The sequence below is a fragment of the Eurosta solidaginis genome, chromosome 5, assembly GCF_040869045.1.
Source record: "Eurosta solidaginis isolate ZX-2024a chromosome 5, ASM4086904v1, whole genome shotgun sequence".
In the NCBI taxonomy this organism is placed as follows: Eukaryota; Metazoa; Arthropoda; class Insecta; order Diptera; family Tephritidae; genus Eurosta; species Eurosta solidaginis.
The window spans coordinates 56680265-56698601 of NC_090323.1; the positions used below are offsets into that span (position 1 = coordinate 56680265).

The 18337-nt window shown below is 36.3% G+C and overlaps 1 protein-coding gene across 1 annotated transcript in view; it reads left to right on the forward strand.

Annotated features, from left to right (window-relative positions):
* Window positions 1–18337, forward strand: part of LOC137252678 (frizzled-2-like) — a 184044-nt gene that overhangs the window by 129727 nt on the left and 35980 nt on the right. The window contains exon 3 of the mRNA XM_067788725.1: window positions 6228–6286. The gene's annotated coding sequence lies outside the window, so the exon portion shown is untranslated. The remainder of the gene's footprint in view (window positions 1–6227; window positions 6287–18337) is intronic.

The following is an 18337-nucleotide window of genomic DNA, read 5'->3' on the forward strand; positions in this document are numbered from 1 at the left end:
AGCAGTGAAATAATAGAGTGGTATACCAATTTCACACATAGGGTTAATGAAATAATTAGTCAAGTGTTCTTAATTAAAACCCTTATTGAACTCAATCTCCTACAAAAAATATTATTATTATGTTTGCTTTGTTGAATGCTTAATGGAGTCAAAAATCTCGTTGATTTTACTTCGTGTTTCGAACTTTATTGTCATTGTGAAAAATAGAAAAATACAAAAAAATTTAAAATTTATTTTTTTTTTATAAAATAGGCACATATTTGGTTAGGTGCAACATCTATCAATAGATGCGCATGCTCTTTATTTAGATTTTCTTTAAAGATAAGGGAAAAACGTCTGCTATCAATTGTAGCTATTTTTTTGTAAAAATTGTTACATATTTTTTTAATTTTATAAGCAAGTGACTCTGTGTGAAAATGAAAAATGAGTAATTCATTAAACAAAATTTTGATTGGTATTACACTTTTACTGCTTACAAATCAATATTTTTGTGGAGTATTCCTAGGATAAGGAACCACTAGTGTTTTTGATCAAAATTTTATTTTCACTTTCGCTACTACGTCTCGACTTCATGAACTTTCAAATGTTAAAGATGAGCTAATATATTATCGCGTGATAGTTTAATCATTGAGGAACTAGGATTTTTATACCCAGCTTTACTTGTACACAGGGTATTATAACTTAGATTGAGTAACAGTTGGTTGTACAGATATGAAGGAATCGAGATAGATATAGACTTCCATATTTCAGTATCGAAAAAAAAATTGATTAAGCCATGTCCGTGTGTCCGTCTGTTCGTCCGTTGACACGTTCACTTGAGCAAATATTGAAATATCTGCACCAAATTCGGTATACGGTCTTATCAGGACCCAAAATAGATTTGTATTGAAAATGAGCGAAATTGGACGAGCCCATTTCTTCTATATGGAAAACTTATAAAAATGGAAAAAATTAGATAAATCAAAACGAATACCACTAAGCTATTGAAATTTGGTGTTAGATTAGTTTTATGACGCAAAACATAAATTACAAAAAATTTTGGAACATGGGCGTCGCACCACCCACATTTAGAAGAAGAAAATTTGGAAGTTTAGCAAGCCGTAAATTAAAATCCCTTAAATAGATTACATTGAAATTTGGAACAGAACTATGCTTGCCATATTATATAGACTGAATGAAGATAATCAAAATCGGTTAAAGACCTTTTCCTAAAAGTCTTATAACGCAGCCTTATAACACTATATAACACTATTAACCGCACAAAGCAAACAACAACAGCGTTTCAAGTGCACAACTGGGTATGTAATGTTCGGTTTCATCCGGTTATTATTAATTTTGAACTAGTAATCAATTAGAGTCTCCTAGAATGTTAAAAATATTTATATGTAGAAGAAACAGTTAGCTTACTAGTTAAATTATGGCTTATACTAGTTTTGAGCTAGTTTACAGCAAGTTGAGTTGACAGAGGGTTGTATTTTCGTTCGGATATATATGTATGTATGTATATGTACATAAGTACACTCCTTACTTCTTTTCGTTGCCATGTTGTGTTGTGTCACAAGGAAAATCGTAAATTTAATTTTATTTCCATGTTTTGCCACATTTGACATTTGTAATTCTATGCGGCAAAATTATGGTTGTCATGCAGCAAGATTGGGAAGGTGATGTTGTTGCAAATAGCCTATCTATATACATATGTATGTATGCTTTTGCCATACATTTGCCTTTACATTTTGCAATACTATCTAAATCAAGGGTTAGCTGCGCGGAAATGAATGACAGGCGTAAAAAAGTAAAAATGTAGGAGGGACATTAGCAGTTACACACTTTAATAAATATGTGCGTACATAACAAACATAAACATGAGTGTACAAGTTCGAAGAAATCAGAAAAGAAAAAAGAACGGAAATCATTTACAGTAGGTTGGACAGACAAAATCACTAAGAACTGTAACATTTAAGTGCGTTTTGTGGTGTCATTTAGAATGCAGAAAATTGTGCTATTACAAGGGATAGTTTTATGCAAACTGCCCCGGAAGGGAAAGGTGAGGAGAGTTTTTTAAAAGATTTGTGCTTAGAATATGAAAACTAATGATTAACTGATTGAGTAATGGCGACTTCAGTTATATTATCACCATTGTAAGTTTTGTTACATTCCATATACTTCGATACCACACAATTGAATGCCTGCCTCTGTCTTATGTAAAATCTAGACTGTCTAGGTTAGGCTAGGTTGAACTGGCTGGTCCATGAGGACCTCACATAGACTGAATAAGTCCGCAGTGTTACCAAAAGTATGTTTTAACGACCAAATTGAAAAACCCTATCAAAAACCAGGACCTATGTTATAAAATAACTCCGTCCTCTTGGCAAATACTAGAAGCTTTCTAGGACTTAAGCCATTTGCTGCTTCTAGATCTGGCAGCTGTATCACTTCTAATAGCTGGAGTCTTAGCCTGGCAAGCGTAGGGCACGAGCACAGAACGTGCTCGATCGTTTCCTCCTCCAGCCCGAACTAATTGGGACGTCTACGAAGCAAGCTTCAAGGGATGCGCCCTTTTTAGCTAGTTCATCCGCTTTTTCATTCCCATCTATTCCCATATGCCCTGGGACCCAATATAGATGTATGCTTCTCCCTGTCCCGATTCTCTCCAGGAACTGCTTAAACTCTAACACGCATTTAGATGCTGTGCTATGCGAGATTATTGCCTTAATTGCTGCTTAACTGTCAATATAAAAGTTAACGCGATTGCGGCTTGGTCTATTTTCTTCCAGGGTTTCTACTGCTTTGGTTACGGCTACTTTTTCCGCTTGGAAAACGCTACAGTAATCCGGCAGCCTCTAGGATCTTTTTATTTCCGGAACAGCACAGTATATCGCAGACTCTACTCCTTCCACTACTTTGGAACAATCTGTGTACACATGTATCGCCTCATCCGCCATTTGACCACCCTTGCGCCAACCGTCCACCTCTATTGTGGATCTCCTTCGAAGCGCAGATAGGGAATCAGGTAGTCTGTTCGCCTTGTGGTTGATGACGCTATAATACTATGGCCGTATGGTCGGCGCTCAAGCTGCCCCGGGGCACCGAGCCTGGTTGCAGTTGGTAACGCTATGTTCTTTGCTATCTGGTCTACAGGTGGAATGTGCAGAATGGCATACAGTGCAGCTGTCGGGGTTATTTTCAGGGCTCCCGTAATGCTAAGAATAGATAGCCTGCATATATCCTCTAATTTTTTGAGGTAGGTTGTTTTTTGTGTGGCTTTCCACCAAACAAGAAATCCATAGTATATAATAGGGCTTACAATCGCTGTAAAAATCCAATGCGAAAGAGAGGGCGATAAGCCGTACGTACACCCCAGCATTATTTTACATGCATAAAGTGCCGTTGAAGCCTTCTTCACCCTCTCCTCTACGTTGAGCTTCCATGACAGCATACTGTCTAGGACGATTCCTAGATATTTTGTCCTGTAGGGTCACCCCTCCTAACTTTAGCCTGTAAACAAGACCATATCCGTCTTATCCGCGTTGACTTTCAACCCGACATTTGATGCCCGAAACGCCCGATCCATCAAAGAGCTAATCGTTGGAAGGCACTTTCCACTTATGACAATTGCAACGTCATCTGCCTAAGCCGTAAGTTTTACGGGCCCTCATCGAATCTCCTGAGCAGTTGGTTGATGACCAGCGTCCACAGCAGAGGTGATAGCACCTCTCCCTGCGGCGTTCCCCTGTCCACTGATTTCGTGGCCTCGTACAATCCCCATTGTGATGTAATCTTCCTGCAATTTAACATGCAGCCGATCCACCTCGTAAAGACTGGATGTACTTTAATGTAATTAAGACCATCCATAATCGCCCATTTAGAAACATAATTTTTTTTTTTATTGAAAGCCCCGGCAATGTTTAAAAGACTCCTAGTGCATATTCCTTATATTCCAGGGCTTTCTGTATGCTTATTACCACCCTATGCAATGCGATATCTACCGACATGCCTTTGGTGTACGCATGTTGTATTGTGGAGAGCAGCTTTTCATCCACGTTGGACTTTAGCTAGACTGTCTAAAACACGAATGAAAAATCTCGCCGTTTTTACCTCAGAGCAAATATTAATCAAAATTCTTATAGTTTTCTTTGTAAAGTGGGTTTCCTAGACTCTGACTTGAAGTCTGATCTACACTACTAGCATCTTTGTCTTCATTTTAGACATATATATCTCTCTATATCTACCTCTATCCCTATTTCAAGATTGGTTCTCTATCAGTATCACTATATCCATCTCAACATATTTTTGTGCTTCTTTCTCCATCTCTTTATGTTTATCTGCCTATAGCTCTCCCTCTTTATCTATGTATGTCTCTCTCTATATTATCTCTTCTTCTATCACTATGTCTTTCTCTCATCTTGGCTGTATTCTATCTCTATGTCTAACTCTATATCTGTCTTCCCCAATGTCGTTCTGAACCTTATCTTTTCCTTCATCACAACCTCTCTCTATCTCTACCTGTACTTCCTCCCCTCCATTCTTCATCTCTCCGTGTTTCACTTGTACGTCTTCCATATATTCTACTCTTGGAGGAGTGGAGGCCTCTGCCATTTCCTTCTTCTCCGTATGCCTTTCGTATGTCTGTTCCAAATATATTTACTATGTGATTCCTTGCACTATCATTTTCCCCTACCATCGTCCTCCCCTCCTCTTCCTCTCTATGCCTCCTGAACTTTCTCCTTCTCTGTTGTTTATCTCCTTCCCACTCTCCCTCACACCTACTTCATCTACGATTACTATTCATTTCTCTATGTATGTAGATGTCTATCTTTATCTCTTTTTTTCTATGTCTCTATTTCTATCTCCACCTTTGCTTGTACCTTTCTCCTTGGAAAAAATTAGAAACAAGTTTTTTCAATTAGAATAAACTTTCTAAGCGGGGTCGCCCCTCGATAGTAACTTGGCAAACACTCCAAGTGTATTCCTGCCATGAAAAGCTCTCAGTGAAAACTCATCTACTTTCAAATTCCGTTAAAGGTTCAAAGGAGCATGACGCGAATTGCAAGAGAAGCTCAGCCTAAAATCTCCTCGGACGTTATCGTGCCTTGCATTTATTTATTTATTCATGTATATTTGTGCTCTCTTTTCCCTTTAACTGCCTCTCTTCCGTCACCTCAACCTTCTACCTATGACGCCAACACTACTTTTTCCCCGGTCTTTATCTCCTTTTCTCCCTCTCTGCTACCTTCACTCACCTACTTTTCCTTATGCCTATCCACCTACCACCTATTATTCGGATCTACTGTTCAACACAACTTATTTAGTTTGAACACAGCTTAAGACTGGTTTAAAATAAATATGTATTGATCATCTGCAGACTTAGCAGCAAAGTATTTGCATGTTTTTATTTAACCGATGTTATCGTGAACGAAAAAATCATTTACTGAATATTTCGTGAAAATCTTTCAAGCTTGTCGCCCATTATCTGCAACGGTAATAGGAAAATTCTTTTTGTACTATAAACTGGAAGACCCGACAGATGTTGTCCTGCCCTAAATTTGGCCTACCTGCATACCTAATCCCAGTACAAGTCCGTCTCTGGATAATATATTACTCTGTACTAAAGCACTCATTAACAGCTTTCATTTGATATCCATATTGTATAAACACTGTCTAGGTATTCACTGGCCTACGTTTTGGCCTATATCTCGAGACCCTAGTCACCCAGAGGTATGAAAATTACCCTCTACACAACTAAAGACTCTCCTGAATTAAAAAAAAATGTCATAGCACCTCTAAATCGCGGACCCCCTCGGTAACCCACCCCCCTCTCGACGGGCCTGATGATGTGCTATACTTGATATCAATCGCTATAATATTTTTTATTGATAAGCAGGTTGTTTAATTAAACACCAAGGAATTTCACGGAAGTATATCCGCACCACCTGAAAATATGAGTACTCTGCGTATACGTAACATTTTATTATTACGTATAAACAAATAAAAAAAATTTGCAATAAAATAATATTGCGACTATAAACTGAGATATAACCTATCCTATGTTTCAAGATAGATCAAACAACACACGAGGTGCAGAACAAATTCAAAATCGGTTCAGTACTTTAGAAGTCAATCGCGCCCAAAAATGTTGTGACACGTGTTTTTTATATATTAAGATAAAAACTATTCTTGGAATATGCACTATGAATTAATTTAAGTTTTTATTTTTGCTTTACTTTTAGAATCGCAGAGATCTGTGGCTTTTTTACGTAACGAAATAAATGCGGATTTCAAAACAAAGGTAAATAAAACTTTTAAAATTTTCTCAAAGCACTACCAATATTTGCGAATTCACTTTAGGTGCCTACTAACATATTTTTATTTGTAGCTATTTCAATTCTACTTAAACTTAGTAACTTTCATTCAAGGTTCGAATCGAGCTCAAGGCCAGAACAATAATTTTTTTTTCTAATGATAATTATTGTTATTTTTTAATTTTTCTAAATTTGAAAAATTGTATTTTGTTTTTGGAATAGTAAGTAGAAAATTTTTCAGACAACCTGCCATAGCTGCGCAGATAGATCCATTTCGAAGGGTGCTAAGCCTTCATCATCAGTACGCTTTAGGCATGCTGCGCTAACCATTTAGCTATACAGCGGTGGTTTGTTTGACTGGCAAATTTGCTACTTCTATTCCTATCTGCGCAGCTATGGCAGGTTGTCTGAAAAATTTTCTACTTACTATTCCAAAAACAAAATACAATTTTTCAAATTTAGAAAAATTAAAAAATAACAATAATTATCATTAGAAAAAAAATTATTGTTCTGGCCTTGAGCTCGATTCGAACCTTGAATGATTTATCAATAGGCCGATAAAAACAAAAACAATTCTTAGTAACTTTCTCTTACAAATAAGTTAAAAAAGGTCTGACTTTTTTCGCATTACCACACTTAAACTTTATAATAGCTTGAAAACAAAAGCTATGTAATCATTCCTTTTGCTTTGAAGTCTGATTCACAACAGTCAACCAAATACAGCGTTGTAATACAACGTACGTTAGCAGAAGGTTCATTAAACTTATTGATTGAGCATTATTTGTGCACTTTACCAGGATGAGCATTAACGTTAGTGTGTTTTCTTTTTATTTCCGTTTGATGGAACTTTTAGTTATATAATCACACACATACATATGTACATAGTTACTTTGCTTTTATCACAATACTTACTACGAATAACGTTAATATAAGTATATATAAATACAAATATGTAATTAGCCAACAAAAAGGATGTGCCTACTTTCTAAAGCAATGCTTTTCATAGATAGAAGACTCAATATGATTGTGTACATATTTATTATAACAATAAAGTATCTACTGGGGGTACTGATCGAATCCCATGGGAGACTTACACGTCGCACATCTCCCAAACGATTGACTCATGCTCGTTTTTCTGGCAAATATGTATACGAAAGGGGTTCGCCTTTCACAAAAAACAAGAACTTGATAGTTTTCCACGCAAAAAGCGAAACTTTCTAGTTTTTCATCAAAAAAATGTAGAATTCTACATAGTTTCCTTTGGGAGCGAAGAATATTCAGTATGCTATTTTTTTAAACAATTTGGCGTCAATGCTAACATGATATTTAATTAAATGTTCGGTTTCTTCACTTCTACTGTGGGCAGTCGGGTTGTATACGCTCAAAAAAAAAATCCTAAAAACGATGAAAATAGCTCGAAAAAAATGGTATATGATATTTCACCATAGAAATCAATCAATTATATTTTTGTCTGCGCCTCTCATTCGATTGCTGTTCGCTTTTACAGGTTATGATGCTGCTGAAAATTATATTACAACTAATTTTCTGGTTAGGTTAGGTTAGGTTAAGAGAGTGTTACACATACTACCACTCGCAGACATTTTTGTCCATTTTGAGTGCCCCCAATAAGTGCAGGGTAGCGGCACATTCGTTTAACCACATTATCCTAGTGGTCCTAAATGAACCACTTGCTTTCTCTGATGTACCCAAGAGGGAGCGAGACGTCCGCCTTCCTCACCTCTTCCAGGCTGTCGAAGAACCGTGAGCCCAAAAATCTGAGCCTTCTTCTTTGAAGCCCCGGACATCGGCAGAGAAAGTGGTAGATCGACTCATATTCCTCCTTCCTAGATTAGATTTCAAATCTCGACAAGTAACTTTCTTAAAAATTATAACTATTTGTTTTCTTTGTTATTGGAATAATTTTCCAAAAATTGAATACAAATACGCATAAGGTTATATCTTAAGACTATAAATCCTTTTCTAATTTTTCCGTAAGGCTACGAAGCAACTACCTTGGATTGTCTTGACTGATATGCAAGTTCATTCCTTCTTAGAAGGATTTTGTTTATATTGACCTCCCTTATGTGCAGATGCAAAATTTTCCCGACACCCTTTAGCAAAAACGAGCTGAGGCTAATTGGTGGATACGGCGATTTCCAGTCGCTCGGGTTTCCTTGGCTTTAGTGCAAATACTACCTTAAACTCTGTCCACCTGTTTCGAATGTAGCGAGTGGAAGCGATGCCCTATATAGATTGTAAAAGAATGTGGCTATATGGTTTATTCCCTGGCGTAATAGATAGGAATGGACCCAACTCGGTCTTGGTGACTTGAATAGGCTAAGATTAGACAAAGCTCATTGCACTCCCTTGGCAGTGATGAACTTTACTGCTAGCTTCTTTATCTACTACTAATGGTCGGCAAGTCTCCCATCATATGTGAGTGTTAAAAGCCTGCTTTCAAGTCTGGAAAGTCAGTTATAAGAAAGAGCGCGCATGTCATTTCCGGCTTCCATCTGTAATTTCCAGAGTGCCAATTACATTACTGTGATATCTAGAGTGGGCTTTTTGGAGTCGCACCGCCGTTCACAATGGTCTCTCCGGGTAGCCCTCTTAGATCTACTCTATTTACAATCGACGATTATATAAAAACCAATCGTTGGCTTTTTGATAAGTAATCAACAGCTTTTCGGTAAAACGCGTTTAATTTTTGATAACATAATTATAATTTTTTGATAATTTTTTGACAAATTTTCTATAATAACTCGATAACTCTCCGACAACTTATCGATAATTTATTAATAACAACTCGTTAACTTTGTTTCACGGCGATAACAAATTGGCAACGTTCTGAAAACAAATCAACAACTTTTCGTTAAATAATTCATAACTAACCGAGAACTATTCGATATTAGTCCGATAACTTGTCGATAAAAATGAAGAACTCAAATGACTTATCTTCGAAAATAATGCAGAAACCCAATTAGCTGCCCTAATCAAGTAAAAACGACTTCATAGCTCGAAAGACAATTAAAAGCAAATACGCAGCTTTACAAGACCAAAATAATGATGTACCACTTTGAAATATTGGATGTCCAATAACCAAGTTGCAACAAAAAAAAAAAAAAACCAATTGCGTCTGTTTCGAAGGATCAAAAAAAAAATTTTATTTTAATTCCGAAACCCTCTCAACATAAGCTTCAAACTTAAGAGCGGACTCGTACAACTCTTTTTTGAAACCCGGTCTACAGTATCACTATTCAATAACACACCTATAAAAAACTTTTTTAAAAATAAGAGGACTTACGCATTTGATTCAATATTATATATTTCATTTGATCATTAAACAAAAAAGTTTCCAAAAATCCATTTAAAGCCCGTAGAGATCACTGAAAGCCCGAGCCTACAAGTTCTTCTTCATACCATTGTGGGCTTAAGAAGAAGTCAATTAGGCTCTTCAAGAAACATAAGTATTTAGAAAAAAAAAACTTATTCCGTAATGCATGACTAATGCGACTAATCCCTAATGCACCCAAACTGATCTAATTTTTTGCATCGTACCAGCTGTGTGCTCTTACATTACAAATGCATAACTACTTTATTGCTATAAAAGTTTTTGTTTTTCGCAATTTCATACATCAAAGCCACGGAAGAGTTGTTTGTTTTACAAAATATGAACACTCCTTTTGTTTTTGTAAAATTACAATTGCGCTCATTTGTAGCATTTTGAAAGCAAAGTCATCGTATTGAAAAATCATTAATTAATGAAGCAGAGTAAAATAGACACAATGGTAATAAATAGTATATACATATAATAATGAGCATTGAAATGGTTGGCAAAGAGAAGGCACAAGCAATGCACTGAAGGAAAGATAGATACTCCAAATGATATAAAATATATATATCTGCATACTCTTGCATATACAAATTTAATAACTTTTTTTGCTGCTCGGCAAAACTACAAAGTTTTGCAGGAATAACTTCATTTGAAACATAATTTAAATATGCTCTATATTAATTAAGTTACGATACGCCAAATTAGTTTGCAAAAAAGTTAACCAGATGTATGTAGGTTTGCCCCACGAGAGCAAAGCCTAGCTTGTAAGTGGTAGTTGGCATAAATAATGTTACACCTAGAAAAAAAAGCAAAAAGTATGCAAATTATTGACATGCAAAGCCATGCAAAAAAGCACAAGTAGCAAAAATATAGCTATGGCATTCATCTTGCAACTTGCGACAAAGCAAGTGCTAAAGTATTAACTGTTTCTTTCCGCACAAATAATATCAAAGAAAATGAGAAAACAAACGCGATAATTGAGAACGAATTGTAGCAACTTGCGTTTCAGACAGAGAAGTGGTTGAAAATTATTGACGTTGAGTATTGCGTTGTACGAAGGGCCTGTCGACTGCAATTGATGAACATACTTCAATTTCTGAGTTCGAATCACTAATGATAAAAATAGTTTCCTTATTATTTTTCTAACAGGATAATATAAAAATACTGAGGTCCGATCGATAATTTTGCAAATGTTGTCTTTGATGTAAATATTTCTGAATTTTCTTATTCTTTTTCTTTTCCTTAATCGGCACCTAACCTTATTACAAATTTCCTAGTCTACCAAAACTAGCAGGTCGTATCTTTTTCAATGCAACTAACGCCCATTCAATGCACAGACAGAGTTCATGTTTTTATATCTACTCGTTGCAGCGCAGGTGAATCCTTTAACACTAATGTTCGCTTGATTCATAGGCTTAATACTAAATTTTGATTTCATTTTGGCTCTCTCTGTCTACATTATATCGTTCGAGTCCCTGAGCTGTCGAATAAATAAACTCAAATTTTCTGTACAAAAAAACTCTCATTATTAACAGCACAACTATGGTAAGAGATCTTCACAATTAAATGTATTCCCGTACTTCACTTATTGCAAGTTAAAATAAAACCGGTTCAATCTTTCCTAGAATTTCGCTGCTTTTATACCCTCATTTTCCTCGTTCGCCTATTTTTCCCAGCGCCTAAACTTTTCCCGAACAGCCTTCTCAATTAGTTGCTTATTTACTTCTCTCATCTATCTGTATCTCATATTCGTTGTATACATGTATATCTGTAGTTTGTGTAAGCTTATGTGCGCCCTTCATTGCTGTGTACATGTGTGTAATGTTGTTTGCGCTCTTAGTTACTCTTTCAATGTAAATACTTGTGCCTGATTTTTCTTTCATCTGCTTTCCTTGTTGTTGTTGCGGTGCAGCATTATTTTACTATCCGCATAGTGAGGTATCGAAATTGCTAATATTCCCCACGATATGTAACATGTTTTCCAACCGAAAATGCCATCTGCCTGATGACTCCGTCACTTTTTGCGTTTCCTTTCCACTTCTTTTATAACGACTAGCCATAAAGCCTCGTATAGTTACGAATGAAGCGCAGAGGCCCTTCTCAACCTTACCGACTTTGTAGTGTTGCTTATGTTATTTTATCCAACTGATGTGTAATAGGCAAACGGATGGGGCAGTCTGCTCTGGCTACACGATCATTTCTTAAGATTTCGTACAGTGGCTGACTCCATACTGGTAAAGATCAATCAGCACGTCGTAGAATTCATATGCTATATAAAGAGGACTGATTCGATGTTTGCTGCATCGAATATGCAGACATGGGCTTGCCATATAATATTCTGTAAAACATCTGATATATGAGTATTACCAAGCCTTCGTTTCCATGTTGAAATGGGCAGCAAAGAATCAAACTCTGCTATTATAAGTAATTATGTTATCCTTATTTTTAATTTTAATTTCCGTTGCAGAACTGGACCTAAAGTGCCAAATCAAAACTAGTTCGATAGAAGCTGGATTTTCACTATGTACTTCGGAACTATAGAAAAGAAAATACAGCGGGGGACAATTTCCACTTCGCCATGCTTAATTCGCCAGTTGAAAGCATGTACGAGAATTTGAGGGCCAACTAGTAAACAGTCCGAATGCACACTTTACAAAAAATAAACAAGAAATGTTAACTTATGGCATTTTCTTTTCTGAAAAAAATTGTTACCTAAATAAATGGTTAAACCTTAATAGAGTTACTTCTTTGATATTGGCAACTTTGATAGTGGATGAAAAGAAGATCAATGGCTACTCCGTGTATCAGCTGAATATCATAAGCACATTTCATTAGTAGCAATTATGGCCTTTATTTAAATTTTTTTCTCGGACGTTGCGGCAGCGCACTGCCCTCAAGTGGCCCGATGAAACCAGGCTAATCGTGTTATTTTTTTTGGTTTTTTTCATTCATACATGGTTTTTTTTTTTTTGTTTTTATTTGTATCCTAATTCTTATTTATGTTTTATTTATAATTTATATTTTTTTTTGTTACCGAGTCTTTGAGAGGCAGTGGCTTCTTAAGCGCCGAGATCTAAAAGCGCTCAGCTACAGAGAAACTCATCAGCTGAGATATACAAAAGACAATAGATTAACACTATAAATATAATTTTTTAATTAAGAGAAGATAGAACCGTTTTTTATGGCAAAGAGCGAGTCCGAAACATCAATTATTCTCGCGTGAGAGTTATAATCTTCACACAAACATAGGAAAGGTTCGTTTAGTTGGAAATTGCTTCTGCATTGTTTAAGAATTATAGGTTTATAATGCCTTGAAACTCCGCATGGAACATTCAAGTTTACTTCGTTCAAAAGAAATGGGCTTGAGATCGATCCATTTAAAAGTCTAGCCATAAATAGTACACCTCGCATTTCTCTACGACTTGCAAGGGTAGGAAGATTTATTAGTTTTAACCGATTAGTGTAAGGGGGAAGATTGTACGGAGAGTCCCATTAAAGATTTCTTAGCTTTAAATTGGTGAACTTACGAAAATAAAATGTCACGGTCAGCTGGTTTCGCAGGGTAGCACTGCCACACGACCTTATTATGCAGGGTAAAAGAATAGAAAAAATATATTTACAACGCTTGCGCAGCTACAAAAAGCGTTACACATGACTTTTTACCCCAAAATAGGTTTTTCTGCCCCACAGTGCAGCGCTTTATTGCTGTAAATCAAAGAGCAAGGTTGCTCTCTTAGCAACTAACAAACAGTTTACTCAGAGGGACAACTTCACTTTTGTTTTTGTTACTCTTCATCTATGCCTTCCTCTTAACTCTTCGTATTTTCTGCATCTCTCATTGTACCCTCTTTTGCATGTGCTTTCTTTTACTTATTTTCTTATTACAAAACCGCCCCAAATAAAAAAAAAAACAAGAAAGGTGTAATATTATTACCCGCTGGGCCCACAATTCAATGAACTGCAACATTTGTGGAGTTGCTTTTACAAATTTACTCAGAGAGTAGCTTTAAAGGCATATTTAAATGTCAAAAGTTTTTAACATTTGAACTCGCTTACACACAGTTTTTCCTTTTAAGCTTTTAGTTAATTTTTTTTTTAAGAAAAAAATACTTTCCCGCTCTAGCATTTTTTTTTTTTTTTTTTTTTTTTTTGAAGCTCATCCAAACAAAAAATAAGTAAATAGTCAAACGAAATACCAGCTGTTTGAATCCAAAGCGGCGTTAGCTCTGCTTGACTGTTGGCGGGCGGCAATGAATGAATGAATGAAAGCTGAAACTTAATGGCACTTTGAATTTTCCATTGTTGTGTTTGTTTGCTTTTATGGCCTGCTTGTACGTGTTTTCTGCGTCTGCTCACTGTGATTTTTCGCTTTTGTGTTTGTAAGGTCATAGAACTTGTTTGTATGCAATCGCTGTTCGCTATAACTGGAAAAACTTCTACTTTTTTGCTTTTCACCAAACAACCGCAAGTCTGCAACAGAAAAGGAGAAGTGTCAAACAGCTTAAAGGGCAGAGATATACATACATATGTATATCTATACAGGTATATACTTAAGAGGAAATTGGAAATTATAATACTGTGATGAATATTAGTGACACTAAATATACTCACATCACTAGTCTGATGTTAGGTAAATGAAGCCACAACAACAATAAAGCAGGCAGTCACTTATATCTACATAAACGAATCAATCATTATGTCTACACATATGTGCGTACACGCAGCGGAGAGAAAACGCACAAACACATGCATATATCTTATCTGAGATGCGCTCAAAAGTAGGCAATAATTTGTGAAAATAACACTCACATACACACGCGCATATGAGAAGCTATAAACGTAGATATAATTGGTAATTTTATAGCTGCTAACTAACTAGTAAATTCTAGAATAGAACCGCCTAGAAATATGTCAACGAGGAAACCAAACACTATAAAAGCAGCAACAGTTGAGGCACGAAAATCAGTTTGATTTAAGCACGCTATATGTCGAGCAATAGAAGTGCTATTTTGAAAGTAGTCTAATAAAGACCGTTTTGCATTATCGAATATTGGAGTTATTTATTCAACAGTTTAGTGATTGGAACGTTAGCAGAAGGTTGCAAATAAGCGGAATTGCAGTAAATTCGTTACAATACATATAAACCCATTATTTATAAATCTCTACACCCTGCATATTAACTGCAAATTTGCCAAACTTCCACTCCTATAAGGTTACTGTTACTACTTGAAAACTTTTATTTCAATCATATAGCAAAATAAAAATGTGAATAAGCAAAGTGAAATAAGCTTCAATTGCTAAGTCTGAAGTTCCTTTATAATTGCGAACGCAACATCTTGCGTGATTGTAGCGATGTTACTGACATACATAAGATTGCGTTTTTGACGTTACTTTTCTCGGGATTTGCACCCAAGACCCTCGGTATGGTAAGCAGAGTACGCTAGCACCACACCACGGTCCGTCAAGTTTTCGCCCTTAGATAAAATCTCCACACTTATAGGTAGACATGAAGAAAGGTTGGCATGTAGAAAGGTGAGGGACCCCTTATCGTCGTTGCTGCAGGATTTTCAAGGTGGATGAACAAGAGAAAACGGTAGATGGCTTAGCAGCTAAAGACATCTGCCTTTGCACTGATATGAATGTTGGAGATTCGAGTTCAACGCTCAGCTCACGAAAAGCTAGCTGGTGAAGAAGTGAAATTCAGAAACATATCCTAGTAACCATCGCCGTTTGTAAACTTACAATTTTTCTCTAATATCAATAACAAAAACCATTGTATAAAGCAATATGAGCAAAGCTCGCTAATTAAATATGGTAGATCCCCTCATCGGCAACTTTATGGCCCTAAGTGGCGCAAGTCGGCGTTTCCTGAGAGCTTGTTTTCTTGATAATCTTTGCCAGGTCGAAGTGTATGACATCAAGAACTTCACAGCCTTTATCAGGTTCTCAAAATGGTTTGGAGAGGAAAAGTAATGGTGTCATTTCGTACTGTCACAGCGTGCCAATCGCCAACGACGGGCAGTAGTGGAAAATGTGAAACAGGCTGTAGGTAATTCACCAAATCGCAAGAACAATAAAAATGTAATGAACAGAACTGAGGATAACAGAATGCAGAGTAGGTAATGTTACAAAGAAATTTATTATTTACGCAATTAATTAAAACAACCCCTCAAAAAACTCGAACGCACCACGAAAGTGTTTAAAAGCCATACCATTACTGCTGAAGTGAATTGATATTAAAAATTAGTAATTTTTTATACACAAACCAGAAGCCTACAGAATATGAAACATTAGTTTTGGTATCTATGAGGATTACCCTGCCAACTTTTATTTATATTTATTATCTAAGTGCGGTTCACTAATGGCATTTGACCTAAATCAATCATACTTTGCTTTCATCTTAAATAACATGAGAATAACATAAATTTTTCTTTACCTATGTATGTAAGTACAAGAGCTATGTATGTTAGCTAATTTGGTGAACAAAAAAAGGTATTTTCCCACTGGTGGATTACCTACCCGCGATTTGATGCCTTAATGTTTCCCACTATTCGTTCTATAGACGGTTCACTATATTTGACATCCACTTTCTCTTAGCCTTAATACCATCAAAGTTACTATCACAATGCTGTATTCGGTTTATAGACTTCGTTTCTGTTAATCGTCTTCCTATTTAGGCAATCTTTTAGAGTGTCTCATTATTCAGTTACATCAAAATCAGATCAAATCAATATTTTTACAGTAAGTACAGCTCTATTGAAAAATATATGCATTTTTTAAAGCATAGCATTTCCCAAGGCGGCGGCCGTTGTGTGATGGTAGCGTGCTCCGCCTACCACACCGAAGATCCTGGGTTCTCGCCCCGGGCATAGCAACATCGGCGCGCCCCTCCGTAGTGTTTGGCAAACACTTCGAGGTATTTCTGCGATGAAAAGCTCTCAGTGAAAACTCATCTGACTTGCAGATGCCGTTCGTAGTCGGCATAAAACAAATAGGTCCCGTCCCGCTAATGTAGGAAAAATTAAAAGATGCACGACGCAAAATGGAAGAGAATCTCCGCCTAAACCCTTCGGGGTTATCGCGCCTTACTCCCCCCCCCCCCCCCCCCCCCAAGGTTGAAAACAAAACGAATTGTATTTACTCGGACAATTCAAGCGTAGTCTTTCGGAGGCTGTGCGGCTACGCGCAATGAATTGCTAACTTTATTCGGCCGTCACTGTCATAGACTACAACAATTCGTAGTATTATAACTTAGAACTTTTTATTGTTTTGCAATAGGAATGCAATCACAAGCTGCCATACAACAATTACTTTTCCCGGTTTGCTATAGCACCCTGCTACATTTCCATACCCACAACTCGTATCCTTCGTACTGCAATGACATTTGTATTGTAGCCACGAACTTGTACTAAGGTTAGCTGTGATTGTAATGAAAAAACAAGTAAGGAGGGGACTGTCTTCGGATTTCATACCTTTCATGAATGGGGCTAAACAATAATTTTATCCCGTTCGTAATCTCCAAATAATCGGATGTATAAGATAATAAATATATAGTGAACAGATGTACATACCTAAACAATTTTTAAGATAAATCTTAATATATAAAAAACACGTGTCACTATGTTTGAGGCCAATGGACTCCTAAACTACTGAACCGATTTTGAATTTGTTTTGCACCACGTGTGTAGTTTGATCTAACTTGAAATATAGGATAGGTTATATCTCAGTTTATAGTCGCAATATTATTTTATTGCAAATTTTTCTATTAGTTTATACGTAATAATAAAATGTTACGTATACGCACCGGCACTCACATTTTCAGGTAGTGCGGATATACTTCCGTGTAATTGGTTGGTGTTTAATTTAACAACGTGCTTATCAATAAAAAATATTATAGCGAATGATATCAAGTATAGCACATCACCAGGGCCGGCGAGGGGGGCCCGGGGTTTGTGAGGGGGCCCGAGATTTGAGGTACTAAGACATTTTTTTTAAATTCAGGAGAGTCTTTAGTTGTTCCATGTGCAATTTTTAAGCCGAATTTCAAAAGCAACGAAAATCTACATTTCGTTTAATATTATAGTGAAGTGTGAAAAATTAAAATCTATATATATAAAAAGAAAGGCTAAAATGTGTGTTAGTTGGTCGCCGGTGTTTGAAGAGATGCGTCGGTCGATTTTGTTCAAACATTCACACAAGTTGCGTAAACCTCACGCGGTGGTTACTACATAGGTTTGGTTGCGATCGACGGAGGGAGGAGTGAATAAAAGGATTAGGAAAAAGTGAAGAGAAGGGAGGGCAGAGTCAGACGGAAAAAGCTTATTAAAATGTGTGCAGATAGTCCAAATTTAGGGCAGGACAACGTCTGCCGGGTTTTCTAGTATAAAATAAAAAATGGCAAAAAACCCCCATATCTGAGCGATCGGTTGTATGGTGTATATATTATATATAGCTCCGATCGAAATGTTTTTTACAATAAATCTTCTATGACATATTAGAATATATATCACCAAGTTTCACGTTTTTATATTGGAACCTAAAGGAGAAATGGCCAAAAATCTTTCTATATGAACGATCGTTTGTATGAGATATATATTATATATAGCTCCGATCAAAGTGATTTTTTCAGAAAATTTCCTATGATATATTAAAATATATATCACCGAGTTTCACGTTTATACTTTCTAAATTGCGGCAGGAATGA